The sequence below is a fragment of the Zootermopsis nevadensis genome, unplaced genomic scaffold (genome assembly GCF_977971745.1).
Source record: "Zootermopsis nevadensis isolate Lab colony 2312 unplaced genomic scaffold, Znev_1.0 Znev_ptg000029l, whole genome shotgun sequence".
Taxonomy (NCBI): domain Eukaryota; kingdom Metazoa; phylum Arthropoda; class Insecta; order Blattodea; family Termopsidae; genus Zootermopsis; species Zootermopsis nevadensis.
Genome location: NW_028259161.1, coordinates 5,230,554 through 5,252,387, shown reverse-complemented (window position 1 = coordinate 5,252,387; position 21,834 = coordinate 5,230,554). Strand labels below are relative to the sequence as shown.

General features: G+C 37.9%; 1 protein-coding gene across 3 annotated transcripts in view; it reads right to left on the bottom strand.

Moving 5' to 3' along the window:
• LOC110835786 (uncharacterized) overlaps positions 1-21,834 on the bottom strand; it is a 768,515-nt gene that overhangs the window by 459,555 nt on the left and 287,126 nt on the right. For all 3 annotated transcript variants that reach the window (XM_087358219.1, XM_087358223.1, XM_087358220.1), the window contains one exon: positions 7,306-7,369. The gene's annotated coding sequence lies outside the window, so the exon portion shown is untranslated. The remainder of the gene's footprint in view (positions 1-7,305; positions 7,370-21,834) is intronic.

Here is a 21,834-nt window from a genome sequence, read left to right as displayed (position 1 = left end):
GACCTCAACGCGTCTGCTGAGTGGCAGCTTCTTGCAGACTGGAACCCGCGGCATGGTAGCGGCCACGTAATGAAATTCAGTCTGGCCTGAGGTGGTTAGAATGTCGTTAACAATATAATCCTTTGTCACACTTTATTATCCTTCATAAATTACAAAAAAAAACATCTCGGGTCTTCCTCTGCAAAACAAGAAATGTTGGAATAATGAACTTTAAATACTCTTATATTAAGCCCTGATCATAATAAAAGGAATATATCAAAGAAACTTTATCAATCTGTGTCAATTTAGTTTCTTCCAGCTTGATATGTTACGTAATTATTATTAAATTTTTACATTGCTTAAATTTCAGAATACTTCATTCCAGACGACATTTCAATGCTTTACTTCTTATAAATGTTTTCAAGGGCAAAATACGTCTTTCCTTGATAGACGTTGTTGGCATTTGTATGCCCAAGGCAAATAAGATATGTTTCTACTTTTTTAGTGAGCAGTGCGCTAGGATATATCACAGCCTTACAGTCAGGTGCGTTAGTGCTGCAAATCACATGTGCTGATTTTTAGACATTTTTAACATCATCGTCTTTCACTTTAAGAGTGTAGACATATCTCTTCCGAATTAGTTATTACTAATGATGTGGGTTTTTTTCTTTTAGTAACATTTTATGAGATATTTCACTATAACAGTGCAAAACAATGAAATTATACCTCATAATATGACAATATTAAAAATGTAGGCAATACTAGAAGATGATGCACAGTAATATACGATTCGTGGATATTAGTTATCATTAGACGGTATTCCTCGGTCAGTAACGTACTTTGCTTTGATCTGGAAGACCGGGTTATACTTCCAGGAAAGGCAAGAATTCTTCTCTTGTCCGTCATGTCTATCACACTGTGGGGCCTACCCAGCTTCGTATCCACTGAATATCGAGGGCTCCTTCATTAGGGAGAACGCGGCCAGACCCTGAAGCTGATTACTGACCTCAATATAGTGCCGAGGTAAATAAAGAATAAGTAGAGTATTATCTCCACTCCTTCATACATTTCATCATGTGAAGTCTTAGAAGACGGACACTTCACCTTCATTTCGCCTTATTATTATTATTATTATTATTTAATTTTAAAACAATTTATTCCAGGCTTCGATATCTCGATTCTTTATTTTTTACTATTGTATTCAATGGCAAAAATTAATTGTCATTCCATCACCGACACTGTTGGGATTCGTGTGCCTACAAGGCAGATAAGAGAACATTCTACTTTCTGGGTAAGCAGTGTATTAAAAGACAGTCCTTCTGCAAAAGGGACCTCATTGCTGCAAATGACACATGCAGATTTTTTGGCATTTTTGGTGAAAACATTCTCTCTTTTGAGGACACCTCGATACGAGAAAGTGATTAGATTAATTAGATGTATTTAGTTTAATTTTGTGTTTACTTTCTTCTTGTCTTCTGAAACATTGTATTCATTTAACCTTCTTGTGCTGACACCGTAATTGGCCGCTGTAGCTGTTAAGTCAGCACGTTAAAGTAAAAAACTGAAATGAATCAAATTGCTATTATTTTCTTAATATCTATTATATAAGCTTATTTGTATTTAATTTTAGTTTTGAATTTTTCATGACATGTCAACAGCCGCGCTTTTCTGTTATTTCACATATTTTTAATCATCCGTATTCGTTAAAAAGTCATAGAATTAATGTTATATACATCAGATATTTCAAAAGTTCACTGCGCAGCTGAAAACAACAGAATCTATAAAATGGTAATGACGGGCGATCGCTCCAACGCTGTGATTGATATCTTTGTCGGTAGGACACACACACAAACACAAATGCATGTATAGTACAGACCTTCAGAGAGAAAAAGAAACAACAAAACAGAGTATCAATAAATGTATTTGAGAGCAGAGCGGACTGCAAAGTTGTTACACACTTCGGTATGCGGGCAAATTATAAATTGAAATTCCACTAAACAAATATCTGAAAACATTTTATTATACATTATGTTATTGTGGTTTAAAACCAATTAAGGATATAATATATCTGACGTCTGTATGTTGTTAAGTATTTGCCGCCACACAACTAAAGATCGAAGAGGTATTTGTAGCATCTGTTTTGTTTCCCTAATGTGAATATAAATGAGAAAGGAGAGAATTTGCCAGTCATGTATTATGGTAGAAATAACTTTTATTGGCTCCATATAACCAGTCATCTATATTAGCAGCAGTTTATTCAACATACAGCCGGATGTTAACGCGTAATTTACGTATTTATGACCCAAGGTTGGAGTAACATCTTACTGAATTTGCTTTTGCAGACTTCGCGATATAATCACAACACTTTGTTCTTACTAAATAAATACAATAAAATATTATGAAAGACGATGCCAGTAGGTAGAGTACTAATTTTTAAACTACTCCGCTTCGAGGACTGGTAAAGCAATTTCGAAGACCGGTATCATACTTTAAGACTACTGTACAAAACAAGTGTATAGACCTAATTATTTTTATTACATCAAAACACGTTTCTTTACAATACAGGAATTAGGCATATCTATCTTCTTCTCTTCTATACTATAACAATTTGTGATTTGTCGTTGTCGTCAAAAAATGACGTCATCAAACAATGTCACGTTATATTTGTTTACTCGGCATTGTTGTACCAACACAATGGGTTAGTTTAGTGTCTTACACAAGATTTTAAAACGCAACCAACCTCCCCGAAGGGGGGTTGGTCAAGTGTTTTAACCCCCCATTCGGGGGGTTGGTTTAGTTTAAAACGCAACCAACCCCCCGAAGTGGGGATTGGTTGCGTTTTAAAAACTTGACCAACCACCCCGAAGGGGGGTTGGTCAAGTGTTTTAACCCACCATTTGGGGGGGGGGGGGTTCGTTTAGTTTCTTACCCAAGTTTTTAAAACGCAACCAACCCCCCGAGGAGCTCCGAAAGGAGCGCTCTGCTCTAGTAGCTTTAAATTGTAAAGGAATGTGTGTAATGGTTAACAACACACCATTAAATATATGAACATTATGTATACATCTTCATGGGACATTCTGTATTAAATCTTCAAATCCGAATATTGTCTAAATAATGTTTAATAATTCTCTCTGCACCTGAAAGGGAAATCAATGGCTCTCTATAAAAAGAGATCAACTGGTTAGTGGTGTTTACGAGAACAATGTTTACACTGAGAATCGTACAAAACCGATAAATATAAATGCAGTTATTTTTCGTTGCAGAATGTGATACATATAGTTAACACTGGGCCAAGAGGATTAACGTCGGAAAACAAAATATTTACTCGCATCGAACTATCGCAATGAAGAGTGAGGATTACGTATGCACAATGGTATAAGAAATAATTTAATTTGTGGTGAATAGGCTTACCCACCTTGTAAGGACCGGGGGACTGACCCCAGGAACCCGTGTTTCTTCCTCGCCTCTCGGCTTTGTACACCAAAACAGAGACACGAAAAAGCCAGTTGTGGTGAAATGACCTTAACTAGAATATGCCGACTGCCATATACTGAGTCGGTTCACAGTCCTTCGGTTGAGAAACACTGGCTTAGATAATTGTATGTGCTGACGTCATTTACTTATTTCTGAAACAAGACGTTCCAGAGGTTATGGGAGAGGGAACACGCGATTCTAAAGCTTCTGTGTGCATCACAGGCAATCCAAAACAATAGCCAAAATTATTCAACATGGAAATTATAAGCTGCGAAAATAAATACACATACTTATTTACCACACATACAGCAGGGCTAGGTCATTAATAACACTTGAAAGCAACCATAACCAGTAAAAAGTAATACCATTTATATTTGCCTTCATATATGATATTATTGAACATATTTCACCATACTGAAACTCAGTACATTTTATAGCAATAATATATTCACCTGGCGGATCGAAACATGTTAAGAAACAGAATAGCGCTAACTTGTTTTTTTGTGTGAAATACAGACTGGTATATGTTTGCCGACGTTTCATAGGTGTTTGCTGCCTCCATCATCAGGGCTATGAGTGTATATCTCCCTGATGATGGAGGCATGTTAAGTAAACAAATCTCAACTGCTGTCAGTTATATTTTGTTGATTTTTAAATTAAGGACGTGTCCAACATAATGGTATCAAAACACAAGTACTTCTGAACAATGCAGCACATCTTTATATGGTCTTTCCAATAACCGATTTCGCTGTTACCATTAAGTCAGTCCTTAAAAACAAAGGTTTTCTTCAAAGCCGATGATGTCCATCTGATTTCAGTCTTATATGGGGCCTCTGAAACTTTTTCTTTCATTTGACACCTTTGCTCCTTTCACTGTCAAAATACTGTAATAGTGAATACAATTTACTAATGTAATTACTATAGCCTAGTGATAGAATCGTAATACATTATTCGAAATATAAAATATAACTGCAACCGCACAAAATAAAAATATTTGCTGCATTAATTACGACGGTACCAATGAAAACAATAAATTAGCTTCCCTTGCAGGCGCATATGACAGCAGAACTTTTCGTATTTGAAATGACAGACAGCTAACTGTTACCGCAGTTCAAGTTGTATTTATGTCCACGCGTAAGTAAGTGTCTTTAATGGAAGGACGGGACATGTGACGGTGCGTGCAGATAAAAACCACAAAATTTCTGCTCTAGAGCTACTAAGCTGCTCCCATACAGGCCACACCCTCCGCACGCATAACGGAACACACTGATTTTGACTCGGAAGATAATCACTCCTAATCAAACGTAACGTTTCTTCAGGCCACAGAGTAAAAAAGTGGAAATATAATGAAAGGAAGAGGACAGGAAAGTTTAGTATTTTATGATCCTGTGTCAGGAACTCATTTTATATTGTTATAAGTAGCATACAATATAGTAGGATTAATTCTATACGTATTATGAAACACAACAGTACAGATGTATGAGAAAGACGTTGCCTATTCTGAGAACTTGCCTCTAGATTCACCTGTACAGTCAATTGAACACCAAGAAAAAATCTTAATCAGTACATTGTCCATCTGAATGCCAGTCAAATCTTCAGTGGAAAGAAACAAAATAGAGGTGATAAAGAAACCGAGCATGCTGGATACCAAAATCGAATCCCGGGCGGTGTTACTGTCGTCTTACGTCTGTTCGTGTGTTCCTTCAGTTCCTAAATCCGTCCTCCACACTCCTCTGATATTCATAACATAGCCTACAGCCAATATCCTTCCAGTTTGGGTTAAACGGGCTGACGATACGGCCGTGTCGGAGTCCTATGAGCACGTAGCCTACCGGTTTCGTAAAAGACAGGACATTTCTTGACCAGCTGAGAGACTATTAGCTTCTAAAAAGGGCCACAAATCTTTGTGTTAATAGTTTCTCGATTCGACTGTACAGGTGATAAAAGTTATATAAAATAAATAGGTCACGAGTATCTTTTCTCATCGTCAAGGCGACAGGGGCTGCGGTTAAGAAAGTATGGAGTGATATCGTCACTCCCCCATATTCTGGTATGGCGTTGTGCTTGGTTAAAGCACCGAGGTACATTTTACCTTTAAATGGATATTATACTCTACATTACTCACAATCCATAACCCATCAAAAGTTAAAAAAAGACCAAAAATCATCAAAAACGAGAATACCATAGAAAGTTGCCCGGATCCCCTGTTCTCACCCTCTCTCGATCCAGAATTCAACAAAAGAAGCAAGCAAATCAGTTTCCGAAGCGTTATTCAATATCTCCTCCTACAACCAGACTAGTCGTCAAAGCCACCTTCGTGTAAAACATCAAATGCGAAACGGCACGCTGCACCTCTGTGTCCACATTCAACGGAAATCGACTCCTTTCAACTACATGTGATGTGACACACGTACGGAAACCCTTTAAATTATTCTGTCAATCACACAAGTACCGCTGTCGATCCTTTATTGTGTGTGTGTCGGAGCGCAAACATCGCACAAAATTGCATAAACGGAAGCTCCTCGCTCGGGAAATCATATACATATTTCGGATAAAGCTGGATGTGTAGGAATTAGGGTCGCTATAAAGCAAGATAAAACTAAAACAGACTACGTAAAACACATTTAACTACGTAATATAGAGTTATAAGCACCACGGGACAGTTGAAGTCTCGGTCAGCGGGATGTTCTTTTTACGGGAAGTCATTGTGCGTTCGCGCCAACGAGCGTCCTGGAAGGGTCTTCAAATTTACTGTCTCCCTTTCTCAGTCCGGAGACTAGTCACTGTTATGTTCCTCTACTTCCCTACTACTTTCATCCGGTCAGTTTAAATCCTCGTTTCTTTATTCTCGTTACTATGTTCTGTTTCTTATTTCCTTCGTTCATTTCTTTCTTTAAGGCTTTTCCTCTTTCTTTTTTTTCTTTTTACTTGGTTCAAATTCTCATTCATCTCTATTTTTCGTCCCCTAATATTTTCAATCTTTTTGTACCTTTACATCATTTTTGTGTCAACTTAATTTATTTGCATTCGTTTCTCTATTCCTTCTCTTTCAATCCTTTCGTTTCATTATTTCCTTCTTCCCCTCATTTCATGTTTCGTGTCTTATTTCTTTGTTTATCCGAGAGTTCCTTTCTTGTGTTGATTACTCTTGTCAAAAATAAACCATTCCCTATGTAGACCTACTTGTGAAATAAGTTACTTTGGATGATTTCCAAAGCACACACACGTGCTCTTCGTGTAAGCGCCAGATAATTTTACTTAGAATAAATTAAAAGAGATTTACAAAGGAGGTTGTGGTACTTTCCATTCCTGATGTGACGGTCAGGATAAACACAGCCCCGTCCCTAAGCTGAACACGCAAAAACGTTTGGAGTCGAATTACAAGGTGTTACAAATCAGGGCGGCATTTAAAGATTACAGTATTTCAAAAAAAAATGTCAAAATTAACATTTTCATCAATTCAGCATGAAAGGTTGGAATGCTCGCAACTTGATCAGCAAACCAGATGAACTTCATCATCACCACCATCTCGTCGGCTTCCTCAACTATCCCCACATGTCGACTGTCACTTGCACATATGCCTGTCTTGTTCATAAACCTATCACAATCGTCTTGGCTATATTGTTTCCTCCAGTACGTCCGCCCACTTAATTCTCTTCAGCTATCAACGCAACAACCAATTGGTTTTCTTGTTCTACATTCGATAAATAGGCCCCTGCAATTTCTTATACCACGAAGTCGATGTCTTCTTTAATATTCCCAGTCCATGACAATTTTGTTATCAATAGACAATAACAACTAAGGTAACAGCAGGAAGTTATGTGTCTCACACACGAGGTGTGCAGAACTTACCTAAATCATCGCGGTAAGATGGCGGTCTTGCCATAAAGATCAGCCATCACCTTCGTTCAATGTCCTGTGAAGAACAGACAAAAGGCAATTGTCAATAAATTTCAGGCCTCCATCTAACTTGTTTCGGATAATGATTATGGGATAGGTTTATAAAGTGTTGTACAATACCGTGGCATTTTGGTGTTTAGCTTCTGTTTCATTCTATCCTCTTTTCTACGAATGCAACATGGCTGTTAGCATGGAAAGCAGTGATATAAAAATTCAAAGAAACTGGTTTGAAATAAGAGAGAGGAGAGAATGGGTGATTTACATGGTGTAGACAAAAGCAAAGAGGTTAGGAGAAGATAGTAAGAATATTAGAGCTCTGGTTTCCAAAGCACGGACAACTTTGAAGCTAACATAAACAAAGAAATCCTTGTAAGTAATACAGTAGACAGAATCCATTCCCCTTTTACAAGTCTCCATAACAAACTTTGTGTGGTGGGGGAAATTTTACGTGAAATGTCAGAGATTGCGATCAAAAGAGATCCTATTGTCAGAATAAAAAAGTCACAAAATGTTTTAATTGCTTCTGAAACAGCACCGGTTCACTTAAAATTGAACTTGAAACATCAACCATAGAACACGACTGCAAAAAGCCAATGGCGTAATAAGTATATTAAAACTACATATGACACACCATTCAAACTAAAGGATTTAATTGAAACTCAGTACCATGTTCCAGAAAATAATTAAAAATATCATAATTGCAAAGCATTTTCCGATTAATGTTTCCTGCACCTGATATTTAAGACAAAAGTGTAATAAGTTTGTTGTACAGATTAAAATCAGTTAAAATTACAAATAACACCATGAGCTAGAATTGTAACAACAGGCAAGTGGGGATTATGTGCCATATAAAATTATTAAGTCATATAATTTTGACTTTTATAGGAAAAGCTCTGATAAAACTATGCCACTTTTGTTTCCCATTAAATATAAGAGATCCGTTAAAATTTCACGTTTTAAAATATAGTTACGCCTACGCAAAATGGTAGAACACATTAAAAAAGACTTAATTTAATATTTTTCTTTATTACCCCTCCCACTCTCGTTCTGAACTGAAAGTGACTTCCAAATTTGGAAGAAAAAAAAGTGATAGTATGTTCGTTGAAGAATGATACTTGCACCAGATGGCGTACAATTAAATTGTCCGAAGTATGTTGCTCAGTGGATGTTCGACTGTAAATCTTAGTGGTGGCTATGAAGTGCGTCCCATGTCTACTAAATAAATTAGCGGGAGGTGGGACCATCCAGTCACCACAACATTAATCAACAAAGTCTGGTAAACGGAATTAAAAATAAAACACTGCAAAATACAGACTTGGCTTCCAGTACAAATAAAGCGTGTGTGTGTACATATAGATAGACAGGGCGACGGTGGTAACTGCATGTCAGTCGCAACATTAAAACTTCCTGAACATAAGACTCATCTTAAGTACGATATTCCAAGTTATATTAAACTTTGGCCATAAAAAATAAGGACAAAAATGTTACAGAGGCCTCGTACTTGGACAGACTGCGTTGAGAGTGTTTAAGAATAGCTTGCTGAGGGAATATTTGAACCTAAAAGAGGAAATAACTAAGAGTTGTGTGGTTTCGTAGCACGCATAGAAATATGAAAAATATATGCAAAAAACATATTAAAACCGAAGAAAATGTGGCTAACTGAGAGACCTAGGATTGGAAGGGAGAACAATGCTAAAACGGAACTTAAAGAACCAGAATATGAGAATGTGGACTCAATTCACCTGGCTCAGGGGAAGTGAGAATGGTAATGAACATTCGGGTTTCATAACAAGCGGGGAATTTCTTAGTAATTGAGCGATTGCCACCTTTTCAAGATGGATTGTGCTACACAGAGTTAGAGTTAATTCATATCGTAGTTGATCAGTCAGAAAAATAATGTATTATAATATTTTTTTAATTACTACTGGACGAAGCAAGGTGCAGTCAGACGGTAGCTGGGGCCGCCACTGAAACGCGTGTTCAGTGTCACATACATCTTATTGTTGCTGTCTGTGTGCTTGTCATTAAGCATCAGTAACGCGCAATTTTCAAGCGCTGTGTGTATGTGAATTTCTTCAACAAATGTTTCTGGTAGATAATGGTTCGGGATTCTTTCAGTCACGACCTTTCGTTACAATCTTCAATGTATTTCGTCACTGGAGGAGTCACACAGAAATAATTTCCTTGTGGCTTGTAACTTAATGCTCTCGCTACAATGGCAGATGTTTCTATAATTTGCTTCATCATATACTAATTCACTTATCTGGGCAGAAAAGCTATTTTATGCACACAACCCGCTTTATCACAAACATGGAAATGTTTACTTATCTTAACAATTATAGATACTCGTCTTTATGAGCCACACAAAACAACACAAAGAGACTACAAAAAAAGAACTTAAAACAGGCATATTCTTTTATACAAGTTTTTCACTTCTAATGTGATAACAAAAGTGTTTCAGAGATGATAAATACATTTTTGCATGCAACAACCACATAGGAATGCACGTCCGAGACATAATTTTTACAGTCATTATTCGTAAGATTATTTTTGAAATTACAGCGGCGCAGAAGTGAATGGTTTCCGTGCAAGAAACACAGTCACTATTATTAATCAAACTTTCAGTTCGTGCCTATCTGGATAAACCTCAAGCAGAATCCCACTAAAAGCTCCCAGCCTTTCGTGATAACAATCATTTATAAAGTGTATGTAGGTCCCAGAGGACCTTAGTGACAGAGAAACTTCACGAGTTTGGCAAGCAAGAAACAAACATTTTTAGTATTCTAACTGGATATCGTTAACTGCGAAACGAGTTTGTTGTGTTAGTTATGATTATTTGTCGACTCAACCCAGATGAAAAGCACTGGGAGCAAAGCGTTGTTTACTCCACCATACAGTAGCAGATACCATCACAAAAATTCTTCCTGCGTTTATGTTTTAGTGGATATTCCCCAGTCTACCAATCCACACAGTCTTTGGGTGTAATAAAATCAAATCCTATCTCAGAAACATGGATCAGTAACTTGGTTATGATGTAACGCATAACTCGGCCAGTCAGAATTCTATATGGGAGATGAAACAGTGGAATTTGCACATTTTGTATCCAAATAACATTGTATCACAGTTACCTGCACAAGGCGTTTACAGACTAAAACAGTTAAAGCAGTTATAATACTGGGAGTGAAGCTTCGCATACGATAGGTCTGTCTGCAGTACTTTGGACTATTATCAACCGAGGTGGTTGTTTTTGTTATTAACTTTATCACCACCACCCGAAGTCACAGTGGACCTAATGTATTGGTATTAACCTCACAATAGGACTTCAAATTGTTATCACCATCTGCACTTGGCAACGCTGGTCTAACATGAGTATTATTTTACTATATGTGATTAATTTGACGGGGCTGTCAGTAACTGACACTACGTAGCATTATTATTATTATTATTATTATTATTATTATTATGGATAAGTGTCGGGCTGTTGGGAGCATGGTAATGAACCCTCGAGATACATTGAAGAGAAAATAACCACCTGAGAAAAACCAGCTTTTAAAAGTAGGAGCTGGCGACAAACAGTTCGTCACTAGCGGGCCTACTGCTCTCGCAGTCAGGTAATTTCTTCTGTGCCGTATCAATCATGCAGATCCGACATCCGACAGTGTTAACGTCCAGGGCGATGACACCGCTCCAATTCCTACGACATGCCCACCACAACGCAATGAATGAATGAATGAATATCAGTATACATAACTCATATATTACACCGTTCTGACTTGAAACATTCCGTCTAATGTCGGTTAATAACATACCACATGTTATTTTCCGACGCCGGCTTTGAAAGATTAAGTTCTTCATTAGCTTATTCAGACAAAACAGACAGAATACCTTGTTATGAACGACCATGCCTCTGACCGTACCACTTTCTTATTCACTTCCGACGTATGAAATGATTTCATCACTCAACTCTCACGCCGGTCCAGACAGGTTCTGGGACCCACAAAGTCTCCTACCAAACGCGCACCAAGATCACTTCCACGGCTGTAATGTAGTCTGGGAGTAAAGCTAACCACTCACCTTCGTTTAGTACTGAGATTAAAGTTGTACTTAACACACTTTTCTCTCCTCAAAAATGTTTAATGGCTCTTAATTATGTCATAAAATTTACAATAATGCATATTAGGTACTTTAATAACTAATAGCACCGGAGTTTGATAGGAAAGCGGATTAAAATGCGCTTTAATTACATTTTAATTGTGACAATCAATTATGCATAACTTAACCACATGGAAAAAAACAAAGCGAAAAATAATTAAACAATCAATTTCAAAAGTGTCAACATGGCTAACTGCTAAAAAATAATTATACACTTCTCATATATAGTCATTTAATTTGATAGCCAACGAAATGTGTCGATGGTTCTGAAACCTTGTTAAACAGAAACATGAAAGATTCTAAAGGATTAGGAGTATTCAGCTTCAGGACTTCAGCAATTCAAGTTGCAGTTCGCAGACCAAGGTCAGATGTCTGCGCTCACCTTTCTTCAAACTTCCCGATATTTCACTTCCAAATATTACGGAGTTAGCGATGGGTGAAAATAACTTTTTGAAGATTCAGTCCGAATAATGGGCATGAACTGACCATGCCACATTTCAGTAAGCAGTTTCAAAATTAGCCTAGGACTCACAAAACGCTGCCAAATCTAATCTGGGATATGCGCACATAATTCTAACCATAAACCATAGGAATAAACGCTTTACCGCGGAGTTAACTTGGTTAAATGTAACTGTGGTATATTTGTAGATGTTTTCAATTCATGACCTTCAGACACATAGGCTGTATTTATAGCAATTACGCCATTTTTTTGTACCGAGTTTCTTATTGAAATTTACGAAAGCAAAAGGCACGGTGTGAGAATATTGAATTTATCTCCAGCAAAACAAGGACCAATCTTAGGCTTTTTTGAGCACGGTAATGAACCAAATGTTCTCCGCAGATCACAAGATCATTAAAAACAATGAAACGGAAAGAACTTGGAAAAATTAGGTCATGGCTTACTGTACGATAACGTATTAGTAATTTTTTCTGGACGAATTAACAAAGATCATGACAAACTCTGCCAGATTAGCCTGTCTTAGAGACGAGATTTGAGCCCGGCACCTCATAAACATGAAACAGGAGTGGGAAAATTACCTAACTGGAACTCTGATTCTGGAATGCACGTTGTACCATCTATCAAAACAATACATGAAGAAATTCAGAAATCAAGGAAAGTGTGTACTTTCTTTATTGTTTTGTCCTTATCACATTGGTACATGAGAAACTCCGATAGTGCGTCCTGTCTAAGAAGGGACCGGAGGGTAATCCATCAGCTCTCCTAGTATTCTTGTGTAACATAAACAAACAAGAAAATTACACTACTGAATCAAAATATTTACAAATCAAATTAGTTACATGTCACACACATGATTCATTTATCTCCGTGTTATTGTTTGGTCATTGACCTCACCCATTGCACGTAATATGGATTATTTAACAGATGGGATGTTGACTAGCTGGATAATGCGTGCACTGAACAGGCCTGCTTCCTTCTTCATGTAGGTCGACAGTCGATACTCCAGACTCGAAACTAGTAGACCCTCAACACCATTTGCATTTTAACTGTAAATATATTGCGTCTCCTTCATTTTTACAATTGTCTCTCCAGCTTTGTAAGTATGAAAGCAGATATGTAAAAGCCGAGTTCATAAATAACCTCGCATTTGAGAACCTATGTCATTAAAGTGGGCAATTCAAGTGGCGTTTCAATATTCCTTAACGAATAATATATTAGTTGGACATATAGCACAAAAGAAGGAACTTATCTATGCGTACAGACATTGATGGGAAAACCACAAGGGAAGAAACCACTTGGGAGACGTGTGTGCAGATGGGAAGGCCAAATGAATTTATATCAATCGATCGAAAAGGACAGTAAAAAGTTAAGGAAATATTGGGTGAACTAAACTGGACTACTATAAATTAAATAAAGTATACCACTGTTTCTCCCTTAGATGTGTTTACCGAAAGCACTTAAACTGCAAACCACTACACTAATTTGCTTCACTACTGCAACAAATGCTTCTACTAAAACGTGGCCTATTATATCAGACCTAGATGCATTTCATAACAATAGCTGTCGACTACGTGGTCACAGTGCGTTGTCTGCCATACCACTTGTATATCAGTTCACCCAGAAACACTGTAAAACTCAATACACATCCGAATCCCAAAACCACGAACGCCACTCTGAGGTGGTACAGTGAAAACACCAAATACACGTCACTACAAGCTTCACATTCTGTTTCCCTTGATACAGCCACGTTTCGTATATAAACTTCGAAATTCAATTGCGACCAATATTTGTTCACCAGTCCTGATTCCGCAAAGCGTCTGATGAGTGTATTAAATCTATCAAGAAGAGGGTGTCCTGGTGATAAATACAGGACAGCATGTATGTAATACTCGTCTTGGTCCAATGTGCAGAATAATTCGTTTCCATTCTGATCTAACCCCATGAGTGAAGCAACAAATCTCGCATAAAGTGCAGGGGACAGCAATGTTATGTTACCGTTAATGAAGTAGTACTCCAAACATTCCTTCAGACTTCCAAGGTTAATGGGAAGCGAATCAAAGTTTTCATATACTTGATAAGAGATCTGTTTGTGATGCTCTTTAGAGTTTGCATCCAAACAATAAGTTAAATGGGACTCGTTAAGCTCCTCCATGGTTTTAATTTGCTTGTTATATCCTGGTTCGACAAGAAATGTTATGAAAAATGCTTGGAATACAGTATTCATAGCGAAGCAGTACCACACAAAAAGCAAGAACCACGTCCTTAGTTTCCAGGTTCTCGGCATCTCCGAAACAGACACGCTCATACAAACACACCAAACGAAATAAACACAGTTTAATACGGTCTTCAGATTGCGAGATCCCATCGCAACAGGTATGTCTGGGCCATTAGCCGAACGCCAGAATACAAGAGATATCAAAATGAAGACCACAATCATACACAACCAACTCGAAAAACTGAACACTCCCATAACCTTTTCCATCTTCGCAGCAGGCCTGGGACACGGGACATACCATCTGACATTGTCAGTGATAAATGGTATCGTCGGATCAGCGAATGCCGATAGTCCGGTGCTTTGAAAGTAGCGACCAGCGGCGACATCTGCAGATCGTTCAACCACGTCGGCTAACTGCAGCACATGAGCGTCTAAAAGAGTGCCCTCTCCAGGTGGAAGGAACTGTACTGTCATATTCGTTACTTCACTAAACAGAAGAACATGCTCGGTATTTATACCTCTGTATTTGTATGTCGTACTACCGTCGGTGCCTGAGTCATTGCTGGTTAGAACTACGTAAGGTTCATAATCACGGGCTGTCACTCTGAGAGGACAACTCTGTAGGTTATTAGGAATCCTATTGGCGAAAACAGACACACTGTGGGAGAGATTTACATTTCCTTCAATACACTGACCCACGAGCACAACCTCTAGTGGTTCGGCACATCTTCCTGTCTGGTAAGGGAACCATGTATATACATCCAACTTAATAACGTTTTCATTGGCGCTATCCTTTATCAGCAATGCATCAGAATTAGGAATCATGATGACATCGTTCACGATCATAGCCTTGTTCCACAGCGTTTCCGAAATCTTGAGAGCCAGCAAGTGTGAAGGTCTGGAATCACGCGCTGTTACCAAAACAACAAATCTACCTCGCGGGTTCCAAGAAAGCGAAGATTGCAGTGCATCTAGTTGTCCAACCAGTGTCTCAGTAACGTTACCGAATTCTCCCTGTGGACCCGTGAAAATTATATAACTGTGAGGTTTAGTGGTCAGCGTTGCTACTATACCATCCTCACTTTCACCCTGAGAAACGTATACAGGCCAAAGTGTCACCTGGTTTAACTGTCCCAGCATGACATCCATCCACACAGGATGAACAGACTCAGACTCAGGTAGACAGACGAGCAGAGGTTGATCGTGTGTGAAATACTGCTGTACTATAGCGCTCAAGCATGAAGATATATGAATCTCCTCTGTGGTCATAAGTTTGATTCTCGACGATACGACGAACTTTAGCATCAAAAACCAGCACAAAAATCTCAACATAATTTCGCCGCCTTGAAGAAACAGCACAAAATGCCAACATAAAAGAAAGTCCTAATTTTCCCAACTAAAATCGGGACACGGAAGAGATACCGACCGGTACTTAGCAAAACCTGACATTCAGTTTCTCCGTTTTTGTATTTTTTTATTTTAGTTTACTTTTTTCGTGAAATACCACGCCACACACCTAAGAATGCCCCCTTCTGTATGGACGTCACTATTAACACTACTAATTCCGTTAAAGTAGCAACTAATATATAAAACGCTCTCTTGCTTCGCGTGAGCCCTCATTTAAAATATTCATAATTTAAGTTGTAGAAATAAACACAATAGGAATAGAACTACAATAGTACAATGGTCAGACCTATATCTATCATCAGCAAGGGCTTTTGTTTGAGATCGTAAACAATAGATTATCGACTCCCATTGATATGGCCAAAAGTCGATGTGGTATGAAAGCTTTGCAGGATATAATAATTAAATTAACCTCACAAATCTAACAGAAACACAACATTTTGTATGGCTGGAATGGATAAACCAACCGAAACCACATTCGATCCGAGATCCAAAAGTAGCCTGACGACTCGTACATGAAAGTCATAACACATATAGCAGAACCCTTACTAGGGTGGACATTATGTCGAAAGAATACGGTATGATTATTGAAAGAAAATATCTACAAAGGTTAATTGTCGTTCTCATTACTGACTGTAATGTTTGTATAAAACAGCTCTACATGTATTAAATATTTATAAAAGTATTCGTAAAATGTGACTAAAATATGCTTCAGCATAACACGTTACGCATAAAAACAGCTTATTTAAAATTGTTCAGTTATTGTGATCCGAAGTTCAATTGCGCCAATACATATTAGCAGTAATAGTACTAAACAAACTGATTTACCTACCAATCGAGATAAAGAATACCTACGACGGTTTCAGTTACAACTGCTGAAAAAAATAATTCTGCTTATAGATCTTGACTACAACTCACAGAAAGTGTAAAGTTGGCTCTCTAACTTAACTAAACATTACGCAATGAAGGTTTATGTTCAGTGTGGAAAAACAGCTGCACACATTCAACGAACCATAGGCCTACCCAGCTAAGATAATACAGACCTGTAATCAATCCAGAAGGAGGCGACGCCTTGATATTATCCACTGGAAATTTGCAGACAAATTATAGTAAATAACGTGATTCGAGCACAAAAACGTATTTTGCACCATTTACGCCATTAATTTTAAAACAATGCTTGATCAATAACTTCGTTGTTTTTTTAAACGATACTAAATTAACAGGACCTCATTCCATTCCACGCTATATGATTTCTTCCAATGAGATCAGACATGCTGATTAAATATGGGAGGAGAGGGTCGATACCTGATTTAGTGCACCATGCAACATTTCTATTGAAAGACTGACATAAATGTAGCATCAGATCCTAAACAGTGATCAGTCTCAAAAAACGTTTTGTAAACGAAGTAAACTTAAATTGTATTCAATTTCTACGTAACTGTAAAAATATTAACCAAAATAACAGTGTGAAACTCTGCCACTGACGGGCGAATAAAATTACACGATAGGATTCGGAAATAATTTATTTTCTTCACTGAATTTATTTCCTTGTACTTCTTGTTCAACGCGGAAAACTGCATGTTAAGATTCAAAATGCCGGAAGATTATAAGGGCCAAGGTTTGTAAAACTCCGGAAGATGCCGTTCTACTCAGCGGCGGATATACCACAAAGCTTTGGTCTAGCAAACAGAGACAAATGACATGTTTAAGTATATGTAGAATACCAGTGTTCTTCCGTTTCTATTCTTCCCATACTAATATGTGTATTAGCCTGCTATTACTGCTACCACTATTATTACACGTAGTCAATAGACTGACTGTTCTGACTTCCTAAGTCTCTTCATGCTCGGTCTTCTCACACTGCTCTTCAATTTTCGGTATAAGCCGAATGGTTCCTTTGGGACTTTCTTTAATCCTCCGTTCTCTGTGAACGTGGCAAACACTTTTCTCTCTGCAAAAAACACCGAATGCATTGCTCGTCAGATCCCGGGCAGTCAAATGTCTCAATCCCCTTTGAAAGTGTATTTCCACAGATTTTACCCTTCTTATTTTCCCATTTGTCTGAACGCAACTTAAAACATTCATACAGAACCACTACTTAAATATTTTTCTTTCGAACGTGACAAAAAAACGTAATATCCTTCAGGACCTCAGTACAAATAAACCATATTAACCTGACAAATAATAGGCCTTGTGCGCACGAATATTTGGCGTAAATCAAGTACAGAATGTTCCATTTAAAACGCAATTTTATTTGTTACGAAGAACCTACAGAAAAGACTTATAGTAGATGTCTTCTGTAACTTTTCCCCGTGTCTCGAAAGTTTATTACCAGTCGGTAAATGTATCGTTGTCTTATTCGGTATTTCATTTTCAAAATACGCAAAAGTAAATGCTTCACTAACACCAGCAAATTATTTCGAGAATAAGCAAACGTTCCGCTCGTGAATACTTCACGTTCGCACCTGTACAACTTCAACGCAACTGGCATGAGCATCGGCCTAGCAGCCAGAGTGACCTTCGCTCCAGCGTCACGGGGAATTATGGGAGAGCCTTTACGCGAGGATGGTTCTGCTTATAATTTAATTTTTGCATCGCGGCAGTCAGTGCTGTTAGGCAACGTTTTAAATGGTATGATTCTTCAAAAAAAAAAAAAAACATAAAATAAAAGGGTACTAACATTGTTAAATCATATATAATGCGTAAAATCGCTACTTTTAAATGACAGGCTCAGTAAACAAACCATAACCCGCCACTGGCAGCGAATAATGTAAAGGGGAAAGCCTTTGTTGCTGAAATACGACCAGAGGAAAAAAAAAGTTACTGGAGCCAACATTTGGCAATTACTCCGGCTTTCCGCTCAGGCAGCCTGATCTCAATTTTACCGCCATAGTTCGCTCGAAATCGCGTTTATACTTGCACAAACACAGTTAATAAATTTCTATAATTGGATTCCATGATGGTGCTTTACTCTCTTTTCGTTTTTAATAAATGTGTTGCAACTACGGACGGCTTCTTCCGCTCCCTTCTCTTGCAAACAAACACATGCAAATAAACCTGGACTCCCGTTCCATTTTTATTCATATACAAATTATATTCTATGAATGTATAGCGCGCTGTTTAGAATTATTTCTGTATTCATTTACTGAAATCTGATAAAACCATCTTTCATGGCAGCTTTTCAATTCCTTCGTTCGTCGTTAATTTGTATTTTATCAGGACGCAATTTGGGTTACGTACAGTGTTTGTCGTTTAGCAATGTGAGTGTAGGCTCCTGGAAGGACGAAATACAGATGGTGGCTCATTTGAGCTCAGTGGCCTCCAGCAGCGTCCTGAGATAACAATTATGCACACTTTTTGGGGTCTGCAAGGAAGAAATAGGGAATGAAAAAGAAACCAGTAAAATAAAGAAAAATAAGGGGAAAAGATAACATGGAAAGACAGAAGGAAATAAAAAATAGACATACGTATATAAAAGGTAAATAATTCCCAGGATATTTATGCAATTTTTCTGCTTCATCCAACAAATAGTCGTTTCACATCCATCCGCCGTTCTATACAATTACTCCACCGAGTTTGGAATCCAATTCTCGAACGCGGTGGTTTGGTTGTTCATGTAGTATGAATGTGAGTAGCCCATGGTATGAGGAAGTTATTTGATTAATAGCACACACATTCCCCGTATCATAACTTTGTCCATTAGCCTATATAATTCTCCAACAAACCAGATACGTACACATAAAATAAAAACAGTAGCAGCACCTTCAGAAAAATATAACTGGCATTTATCGATTCCGCTTTCTATGATTTGTGTAGTTACGAACGGAGAGGTAAGTCAAATATCGAATTCCGGATTATTCACATTTTGAAGTGAATTGCAAAATTCCGCAAGGAACAGTGGTATTTAAAGCGAGATAAAACCGAAGGACCACAGCTTCATATAAGCGGGGAGGCAAGCAATTCCATAATAGCGTTTGTGGGGTGGGATAATAATGAGAGACAGTTCCGTGTGCTGAAAAGCGTACGTGCATTAGCAAGGTCCCTGGATAAAACCGCAGGACCGGATAGTGTGTCAAACATTCTCACGGTTTTCCATTGTCTCCGTAGGTGAATTGTAGGGCAAAAATCTAAGCTTATCCGAGACGTATACCTTCCAAACCCGCTCCGACACACCATTCATAGAGATCACGCACTGTTTGTCGACACCACCATCGTTCCTATGTGACATAACAGGAAGTTTTCAAAAAATAAATATTCTGATGAGTTTTGACAGCAGTAGATAGTGTGGTGTTCTGGGTTATAACGTCGTGCAGTATTGTAGCTGGTTCTGAAGATGGATAATATATGTTCCTCCGAAACGCTGGTAACCGCCTACAACACACGGCATCAACCCAAAACACCAAAATTTGCATATATCTCAAGCATGCAGACATTCTGCATTAAAAGTAGCCAAGACACCTGCCTCTCGATTCCCCTCTGATATAGCACACTTTCTCGTACATATAGCGACAAGAATTTTAATGATAAAAGTGTAAATGTTGCGAACATATCGTAACGCCACCATCCGAAAATCTGTCAATTTCTCTCTGACGTTTGTCTTATCCCTTCAGAATAAGGAGAAAGATTTAAAATCTTAAAATGTCTGGGTCCTTATATCCTCTTCTACTGGCGACGGAGTTAAGACAGTGATAATTGTCCTACTATCGTAACCGTATACTTCTCTCTGTAATGTTTGACTATGTCTTCGTCTTCCGACGGATCGGCAGTCAAGTTATTTGTGTGTCTAATGTTTTTCATCCTTCTAGCATTATCCAACAAGTTCTAGGCTGCGCTAATTTCTTTCCGATTGGGTCCACTCCAATTAAAAAAAAAAATGTAGGTTACACAAACTGTACCTTGTTATGATGCGTCTTGTTAATTTCATCTCTGGTATCATTAGTCTCCTCGTATTCCTGTGTCTCAGCTAATGCAAATAACACATAGAAATTAATTACAAACTCTTGCTAGCATAACAGTACAGACTGAAGAAACGTAAGCTGGTTAATTTCTTACGAGATATTCTTGTTAATTATAAACAATGAGAAAATTAGAATAGAACACTGGAGAAAAATCACTAGGGCAAGCTGAACTCTATTACAGCTATCCACCAAAATATTAAATTAATAAAAATTATAACAAATAAAATTAATTTAAATATCTGGTCTTCTAACCAAAGACTAGTATTTTCAACCAAGATCAAACAATTGCTACATTTAATAAACTAATTCCACAAATACGAGTAAAGGACAGAGGTTACAATTCTATCAGCATTATCATTATTATTATAGTCTACGCTCTAGAAGACCTCCGAGGTACACCACAGTTCCTCGTACCATTCTGACATCTCAACTTCCCTTCGTTGAATGTTTATATAAAGGATGCTCAGGGAGTAAGTTATGACAATATCACACTCAATATTAATGTCAAGTCTTAGTGTGGCGAGAATAAGAGGAAAAATCATTAAAATGTTCCTTATGAACAGAAGATGAGAAATTTGGTAGGCCTTTATACAACCGATGATATCTGTAGAGCTTGTCTACATGATCATTTTTGTTCTCTTAATCATTTCACCCCACTGACAGTCACAAATTATAAACTTCTACAACCACCGCTTAAGCACATAAAATAATAACGCTTTAAAAAATAAACAATCTGCATTTCCCCTGTCTGAATATGTAAGAAACGGATTTGTTAATAGACGAAAATATACCAGAGGGGTTGAAATGACGGGGTTAATTCTGGGACGCTCTCAGCAGGGGTACAACGGTTTTGCAAGGGTTGAATTTATTTTTTGCACGAGTTTCAACGCCATAGGGCCACATTCCCTACCAATGTAACCACCCCATCTATCCCTATGGGTACAGCCCTTCTTCAACAATATTAAGGGTGGACAGGAACTGCGTTTATTTCCAAGTGAAATATTAGCCATAGAGTGACGTGTTTCGGAGGGGCTCAGAAACGGGAGAATGTGGCCCTGCAGAATAAAACTCCTCTCACCAAGTTCATGTCTTTCATATTTTTATACTGAATGTTCTTTAACACCGTTCACTTCACACACAGAGAAAATATATGTAGGCCTGCCATAAGTACTAACAGCCGATTTCACAGTGACCGTGTTTTAATAACCAACCGGGGGGGGGGGGGGGACTCGTTCACTGTCAATCATCTTTATGAAGTCTTCGCACGCAAGACAGGAAATGAAAGCATTCAA